Here is an 8,370-nt window from a genome sequence, read left to right as displayed (position 1 = left end):
ATGGGGGGGGGGAGGGGCTTCGGGCCATTCTCATGGAAATTCCGACCCGAATATTTGTAAGTATCCTCGATTCGAATTATAGACTAGAAAACGCAAATTGTTTCTATGTTATTTTTAGTTTTATTTTGGTTTAATTCCAGACAAAAGTATTTTTTTATAAATCAGAAGAGTCTGTCAAACCGCCATGAAATCTCTGGCGAGTAAAAACGTGGACTTCCTGCCAACTGTTGATTAAAGAAAATGACGCAGCAAGGTACAATCCAACGTCAAAACTTTAGGAAAACACAAATGTTATAACTTTTTATCCAAACACTACAAATGCGGCATTATACGATTTGCGCACAAAATAGAGAGCATACCTACATACTGCGAAGTAGGGGCCTTATTGCAACCACTCCAAGGAAAGACCCAAAATAGTAGATCGAGATACACCCATTTCGATTTTTTATCACTACCACATTCCCGATAAGAAAGTTCACCTGGACCCCCCCCCGGGAAAAAAATCCACGTACAACCTGAACTGTGAATATTAATTATTGTTATCGTAATTAGCATAATTGCACACAATAAGAAGGGGAACAGGAGAGGCCTACAATTCGTCAAAGAGGAAACTATCCAATATTCTACTAGGGGTGGCCAGAAAAAATCATTTCTCAACAAAACCTTGCACAAAAGCGTCTATGCAATTTATTAAACTTGAAACTGATAATAATTGGTAGAATCAATAAAGAACTATTTGCCTGTGGTAAACAAGAATTTTGCTTACAAAATTTCACAGACAACAGCTCAAATCCCAGTAAATTGTTTTAGTCGCGTGGAGAAAAACCAGCAAACAAGAAAACATGACACATTGAATACATTCTATTCGACATATTCGAGCTTTCCTTTGGAATTGCCAAAATGTCGCAGGTGTTCAATAAAGTTCTCGCATCATAGGAAACGCTCCAGGGCTGCTTTTAGTACCCAGGAACTTGAGCATTGTCAGAGTACATCTCGTCAAATTTGCTTTTTGATCAATAGTACTGCAGCAAAATGAGGCGCATTTACACCACTTGGTGCTTTTTTGGGGTGATATACAATGAATAAGCCAAATTATGTGTACAGCTAATTTGACCAAGCTCTATACAAAGCCAAAAAATGTTGGATTACTTCTCAACAAGTTCATTAATACAATAATATCAATACAAAAAACTACCTTATTATAGAATTTTCTCTGAATTTGTTTAATTAACTTAATTGATTTAATTACTCAACGGGTGAAACAATAGCTATAATATTCAACCATTCCTTAATTTACTTTTAGCTAAACCTTGATTATGAAAGTGCTGTTAATATGTAAAACGATAGCAGGCTGTCACCCAATGCCCTGGCCGAAGGGTGGCAATTAAGGCAGTATTCAGGATTTATATTTGTGGAGGGGGGAGATATTTTGTTTGAGAGGGGGTTTCACAAAAAATTTAAACATCAAAAATTGTCTTATATGCTTTTGTTACTTTTACTTTTTTACGAGTTTGAAAAAAATTCCAGGGGGGTGGGGGTCGTAGGCTACTGGGTAACCACCCTGGATACAGTCATGGCGACAAGTAAACTACAAGATTTTCACTCTCGTGATAATTGCCAAAAAGTTTGCTCTGCTGATCTCAAAAGAAGGATCAGCAGAGTAATGTAGAGGAAGTGGATCAGAATTTAACAGAAAAGACCATCCACACCATCTAGCGTCTACCGACATTCTTCCAAGCTTTATAATCGATTTTCTATCAGGAACTAAGAGTAGAAATTTATTAATACTACCCTAATTTTAACAATTATATTATCACAATTCATTATTTTTATTACTACGCTGAAAAAAATCCCGAGTGCCGCCAAACGCTTGATGGCGCTGGTTGTTTTTTTTTTTTTTTCTTCGGCATCAGCTCTAGTTCCCAACCTTATAAGTTACCCATACTCTTTGGTGTAGATTACTTGGATTTAGGAATATTTTTTATGACGGGATAGACGTCTCTAGGCCGTGTTCGGAAATTGTGTTGTGAGTGGTGTTTGCCTTGTAGGCAGCATCTCTCGTGGCTTAGTTTTGACTGATTTTGATTGCTGGAAGACAGTTATCTTCTTTTTTTCAGAAGTATTGATTTACTTCTGTAGTTGTTCCTCCTACATACACAGGCCATAAAAGCCTTTGCGGCACCAAAGGTATAAATTGTTTTTCTTTTTTTTGTATATTTTGACAATAAACTAATTGATTGTACTAACCCAAGTAAAAACGTCTCCTCAAGTACGTAGGTCAAAAATAATAGAACAAGTTTAAACCTCTTAATAGTTTTTTTTTTTTTCAGCATACAACTTTTTCTCTAAATTAGAAGAAGATAAGGTACAATAACCTCCTAATATTTAGAAGATTAAAAAATAACATGAGATAAAATTTAGGAGATTTAATACTTGGAGATAAAAATCCCCAAACAAAATGTCTGCGCTATGGCATTATTCATGTTAGGTGCCTCAAGATTTTCTCATTTCAGAGGAAATACTAAATTGGGAAAAATATTAGACATGAAAGAGAAGTGGATTAAAATCAGCCATCATCATCATTTCATACACAGAAAAAACATAGTTTATTAAAACATTGGTTATAGGTTAGCTTACAGCTTCCCGAAATATGATTCTCATGTACATTTTTTTGGATTAATATCTTAATGACTTAAGATCTTAATTAATTAAGTTTAAAATCTAATTAATTAATATCATATTGACTTTTCTTGCCACTTCCGGATTTATGTTTCCATGTACATTTTTAGGATTAACATCTTAATGAATGAAGATCTTAATTAATTAAATTTAGTATACTTAATTAATTAAGGTTAATATCTTAATGTCTCACAATGCGCTTTTAATTAATAAAGTTATATCAATTTAATATTCCTACCAATTCAAATTGATATGTCAATTTAAATATTATACCAATACCAATGATGTATTACCAATTCAATACCAATAATGTTACACCAATTTAAGATTCCTACTATTTTTGTCAAAAACACATACATTTACCTAAGGCTATTTGGATTCGTTACAAGTTTGGATATAAAAGCAATATCTTACATTAACTATTGAATGGTTAAAGAAAGGTTTTTGTTTATTATACCAATACATTTTTTTACTTATCATCACACTTAAATTTTCCATAACCGGTGAAGCTTATTCAAAATCAATTTATTACCAGACAATACTTCCTATTGAAAACCTCCGATTTCGGAGGTTTTCAAAAGCTGTTCAACTTTTCCTATTCCTAGAAAGCAAGATCCGTCATTTCAACAGTTACAAGCAGCATTCAATTTCACATGGGTACACAATTTTTCCCCTTAGGCTACATTCTACATTTACAAAAAGTTCAACTTCAGAACTTCGCTTACTGGGAAGCAGAGCTTATAATATTTTAGGGTCCAAAATGGCGTATTGCTCAGGCGGAAAAACCTTATGAGAAGTACATCTATCCAAAAAAAAACAACATAATGTCTAAAACACGTAAGTGCATAGGTATACATAGCTCTGACCCCTTGTAAGAAGGGAGGGGGTCTCACGTTGGTTTCATCTTTCCTGAGTAATGGGGGTCTTTTGGTTAATTTCTGTGGGGGACTCTTCCTATCCCTACAGTGTGCAGGTATACATATGCTGACCCTGTATACAATTCTCTCGCATTTTTTTTTTGAGGGGGGGGGCATAAATTTAGTAGAAAGCAGTCAGAAGCAGCATTCTTTAGATATATGTACAACTTTGGTAAATAGGCTGCCGGCTCCAATAAAACATAAAAATTAACATATAGTGTCTCGAAGGTCACTATACAAAGTAATTAGGCATGAATAGTCAATCATCTGGTTTTTCAAGATTGATACAAGTTCTTCAAGGTAAAATGCTACGGGAAAGTCATTATTCATCTGCTCCTAAACATAGTCGATTTTGTATCGTATAATCCAAGTTTCAGACATATAAAGTTTAATTTAAAAAGACTCGGGTTGGTGTTTCAAGGAGAACCTAGGTATTATAAGTAACGTAAATAGATACAAACCAATTTACAGATGATAAATTGTGACTAATTATAGTATAGATAATTCATAACTAACAATTTATAGATATAAGGCTCAGAGCCAGAACGGAAGATGTTTCGTCTTAACACGAAAAGTAGATGGTAATATTTTCTTAAACGCTGGTGGCCATCTTGCATAGTACATACACTTAAGGACGTGCAGAGGAGGGGGGGGGGCTGGTTCCTCCACAAAATTCCAAAATTGTCGGGGTTTCTAGGCACTTATCATTCAAATTATTATTTGTTATTGTATGATTAGCCTTCCCCCAAAAAAATTCTGCGTATATGCCTACATAATAGGAAAAAGAAAGGAATTAAAAACGTACTTTTTAAAAATTAAATATAATTTTTAATTAAAGATACTAACGTGTTATCTCGACCACACTCAAGAAGTTTAATTTGTTTAAAAACCGGTTTTTCTGTGTGCACTCTCAGATAACCAGTTTAGCCAGAGTGAGACAAATTAATATGCAAGTGTATTTTAATTAAATATTTAATATAGAGTTGGTTAGGTTAGATATTTAATATAGTGTATTCTGGGCGGTCTATTCCCCATAATTATGTTATATTTTCTATAATTTTTGTTGCTAAAGTATTAAATTTTCATCAGTTTTAGGTATATTTCATTATGATTAACCTAAGTTCATTTCTTGAGTTTGATCGGGATAAAACGTAAAGTACTCAATCAAATATTATTCTATATATCAAAGAAGGAAAAATTGAAGTTCTAACTCAAGGTATTTACGTATTATACGAGAAACACTAGAGACATTACCCGGTTTTCATCCCAGTTAGATTGCAATGTATAGTGATAGAATACACTGTCTGACCATAGATAGCTATATTTTAGTTAAACATTTAGTTGGTATTTTGGTTAGGTTAGAATAGGTTTGTTAAGGTTACGTATTTAATATATGCTATGCTTTAACCCCCAGTCCCCTTATGTGCAAATGTATAGCCCAAATTTGTTTTTAAACTATTATATTTTTATCTTAATTACGTACATTTCATTAGTATTTACTTAAATTCACTTCTCGAGTGTTTCTTGTATAAGTATAATATAAGTATAAGTATTGTATAAGTTTCTTGTTAAGTACCTAGATCTGTCATAGCCTCAGGTCGCTTTGCTGATAAAATAATTTTTAGCAGTAAGTTTATAGATTGTCACCCATGGAAAAATAAACAACATTGCTCAACACATTTTCAAAATCAAAAAGATTCCATTCAGTGGTACATGAAATATATAAAAACTTAATAGCACAAGTAAAAGCCTAACAACAGTTTAGCTGGTTTAGAAGAATTACTTTATATTTTCAATGACTAATCCGGTTTTTCCTAACCATTGATTGTTGATAATGCTCTTAATCATTAGGTAAGATACCAAAAACAAAAAAAAACGAGTCAACGAACTTCGCAAGAAGAGTCAATGTTCAAGAAGACGAATGTTACGGGTAATAAATAATAAATAAACTTCCATAGATAATATTCCAATATTATTGGAAATAATTGCAATTATTGGAAACAATGCAATAAACAATAAATAAAAATAATATATAAACTTCCATTTCTTAAATTACCAAAAGTTGGTAAACGTTGTAACATATAGAAATTTAGTAGAAAGTGACGTGGTTTATCCTAGAAACTTTAAGCAACAATCAGGGGCGTACAGTATTTTTATTAGGGTAGGGGGGCAAGAATGGATGCTATTGAAGTAGGTGCTATTTAAGCGGTAGTGAAGAAACATAACTACGGTGTAAACAAGCTTTCATAAAGACTCGACTTTTCCAGCCAGATTCACCACTAATGCTGCAGTACATATCCCTATCCATTTCCTCCAACCCCAACGCCCAGCACAGGATGCTCAATCTCACAATTGAGCCCAGCTCTATTCTAATCGCACCGGGTATTGCGCTGTTCATTTACTCGAAATTTGAATGGATTTTGACTCTGTGAGAATTAATTCTTATACTAAACTTTTAATATTCATGATTTATTGAAATACTATTTATGATTTTTTAATAAATTGATTTGCTTGTGGGCTCGCCAACTTATATTAATCAATAACATTAATATCCGCGGGTAACATAAAGCCGAAACAAATATAATACGTAGTACAATAGTGCTGTCTAAGTAAAGATATATTAAATTAATATTAAAATTAAATGTAAAAAAATAAAATTAAATGTATAAATTAAAATATTACCACAGATTGTGTAACATTATATTGTGACATATTGTTCACATTTTAACGAATTTATAAGTACGCATCAGAATTTAAAATAAAGCTAGAATTATTAACTTATCCGTTGATATCCAGAAATTTGAATACTGCTTGGCAACATTGCGGCAGAAACCTTAGATTAATTAAAAATTACCAGGGACGTAAATTAAAAAGGAAAATTGACTCCTTGAGTTCGAAAATTACCTTCCCCTTTATATCTTTCTTTAAAAATAAAGAATTCTATAAAAATTACACAAAAATGTTTCTTGTGTAAATCACTTTATTTACACAAGAAATAGGGGTATACATTTCCAGGGGGTTAAACTTAATATCACTTTTAGGTCTATAATTACCTTCACAAGCAAAGCTCAGTCTCCTAGTAATGCATTTAAAACTGATAACAATAGAAAAAGAGAAAGGGTTGGTGCTACTTATACGTGCACACAAAATTTCTAAATTGTTGAAAAATATAAAAATTTTGTTTAAATTCACTTTATTCTGTTCTCAGAAAACACTTCGTAGAGCATGATGATGTGGAGATAAATTTCCCACAAGCATCACTGGGGCTGTGTGAAATGCAACTAATTTCAGTCACAATCCACATTTACGTAAATTCTTTTTTTTTGGAAACATAGGGAATAGGATGTTTTGAGCGCTTATTAGGTATTTCAGTGACAAATAAGGGATTCAGTTTCTATTAAATAACTAGAAATAAAAATTAAAACAATTGATTCCTGGAGCGGATTCCCCTCTACAAAATTCCATGACCAAACTACAACTGATTTGACCTATCTAATTATAGTACAAAGATCATAAAAAGTACTAAGTCGTATTTTCTTTTTCAATGATTTGTTCTTCGTTCAAGAAATTATATTCACCGCATATCTATGTGGTGAGGGTGTATTCATTTCCACGTTATAATAAGAGGATCTAATCTTTCACTGATAGATTTTGGGGAGTTAAAGCACTTTAAATATCAGGGAGGAGGGAAAATTGACCTGAGAAAATGTGGCGAAACAAGAAGCATAAAATAGTTTTCAATTTGCTATTAACTAGGCTCGGATTTTTACTTAATGATAAGGTTTCAAAGGCAATATATTTGGAAAAACATTAATGTAGAACATATTATGAAGTGTAATAAACCCTTATTTTTTTCGTTTTCCTTACGTTAAAAACGAGACAGGATAAATTAAAAAAAAAAAAATATCTGCTAAAAGTAAAAAGCAAATTTGACACCTAAAACGAGCAACTGCCTTAAAGTGACTAAAGAGATTACAGTTTTTTCTTCCAAATTATTGGGCGGGGGCAACTGATCCCCTCCCCCATCAACGGCGCCACTGGTACCGATATCTAGTTGATCAAATCGTCCAGGAGAAAGAAAATATAAAGGAATTTTAATCTAGAGAAATACTAAACCTGAGTCCCAAATCCAAGATCGTTTTAAGTTTCCACTTTCTTCAATATTTATGTATTGTAACATAACAGCTGTTTAGTTACAGCAACCTATTCCTTAACAACTCCGGTGAAACTGATTTTGAAAACAAACCCCACTTTCCACGGAATATGAACAATTTTATCCGGATATTAAAGCTATAGGCAATAAAGTCCTAAATTAAACGCTTAAACTTTTCTCTCGCCATAACAGTTACTTATTTTCTGAAAATTTTAGACGTCGGTTGGACCCTAAACATTTGTAATCACTGAAATCCTAAATTCGGCCCCGAAGCATGGATCTTCATAACCGGAAGAGGACTTTTGTTTTTAATTCGGCAGTTTATAATCGGAAAATGTTGGAGCTGAATGTCATTTTTGGGTGTGAGGGGGGGGAATAGTTTACTCTCTGCATCAGGGATCATGAAGATATTGGTAAATATTGAGCAGCTCATATTACTGACCTACGAATAAAGTGAACATACTACTTGATGCCTTTTTTGTGTTCTTTCCAAATAGCCTATAATAATCGCTTTTGACGCAAATGAACTTTACCCCCACCCTTACCAATTCAAGGTATATATTTTCACATTGGGGGGGGGGGGGGGTAAACTTACCCCGATAGTCAGAATTGCTTCCTGAA

At 33.0% G+C, this 8,370-nt stretch overlaps 1 protein-coding gene across 3 annotated transcripts in view; it reads right to left on the bottom strand.

Moving 5' to 3' along the window:
* Positions 1-8,370, bottom strand: part of LOC136028894 (mRNA decay activator protein ZFP36L2-A-like) — an 88,180-nt gene that overhangs the window by 34,332 nt on the left and 45,478 nt on the right. The window lies entirely within an intron of this gene.

This window comes from Artemia franciscana, chromosome 7 (assembly GCF_032884065.1).
Source record: "Artemia franciscana chromosome 7, ASM3288406v1, whole genome shotgun sequence".
In the NCBI taxonomy this organism is placed as follows: domain Eukaryota; kingdom Metazoa; phylum Arthropoda; class Branchiopoda; order Anostraca; family Artemiidae; genus Artemia; species Artemia franciscana.
This window is presented reverse-complemented; position numbering and strand designations above follow the sequence as displayed.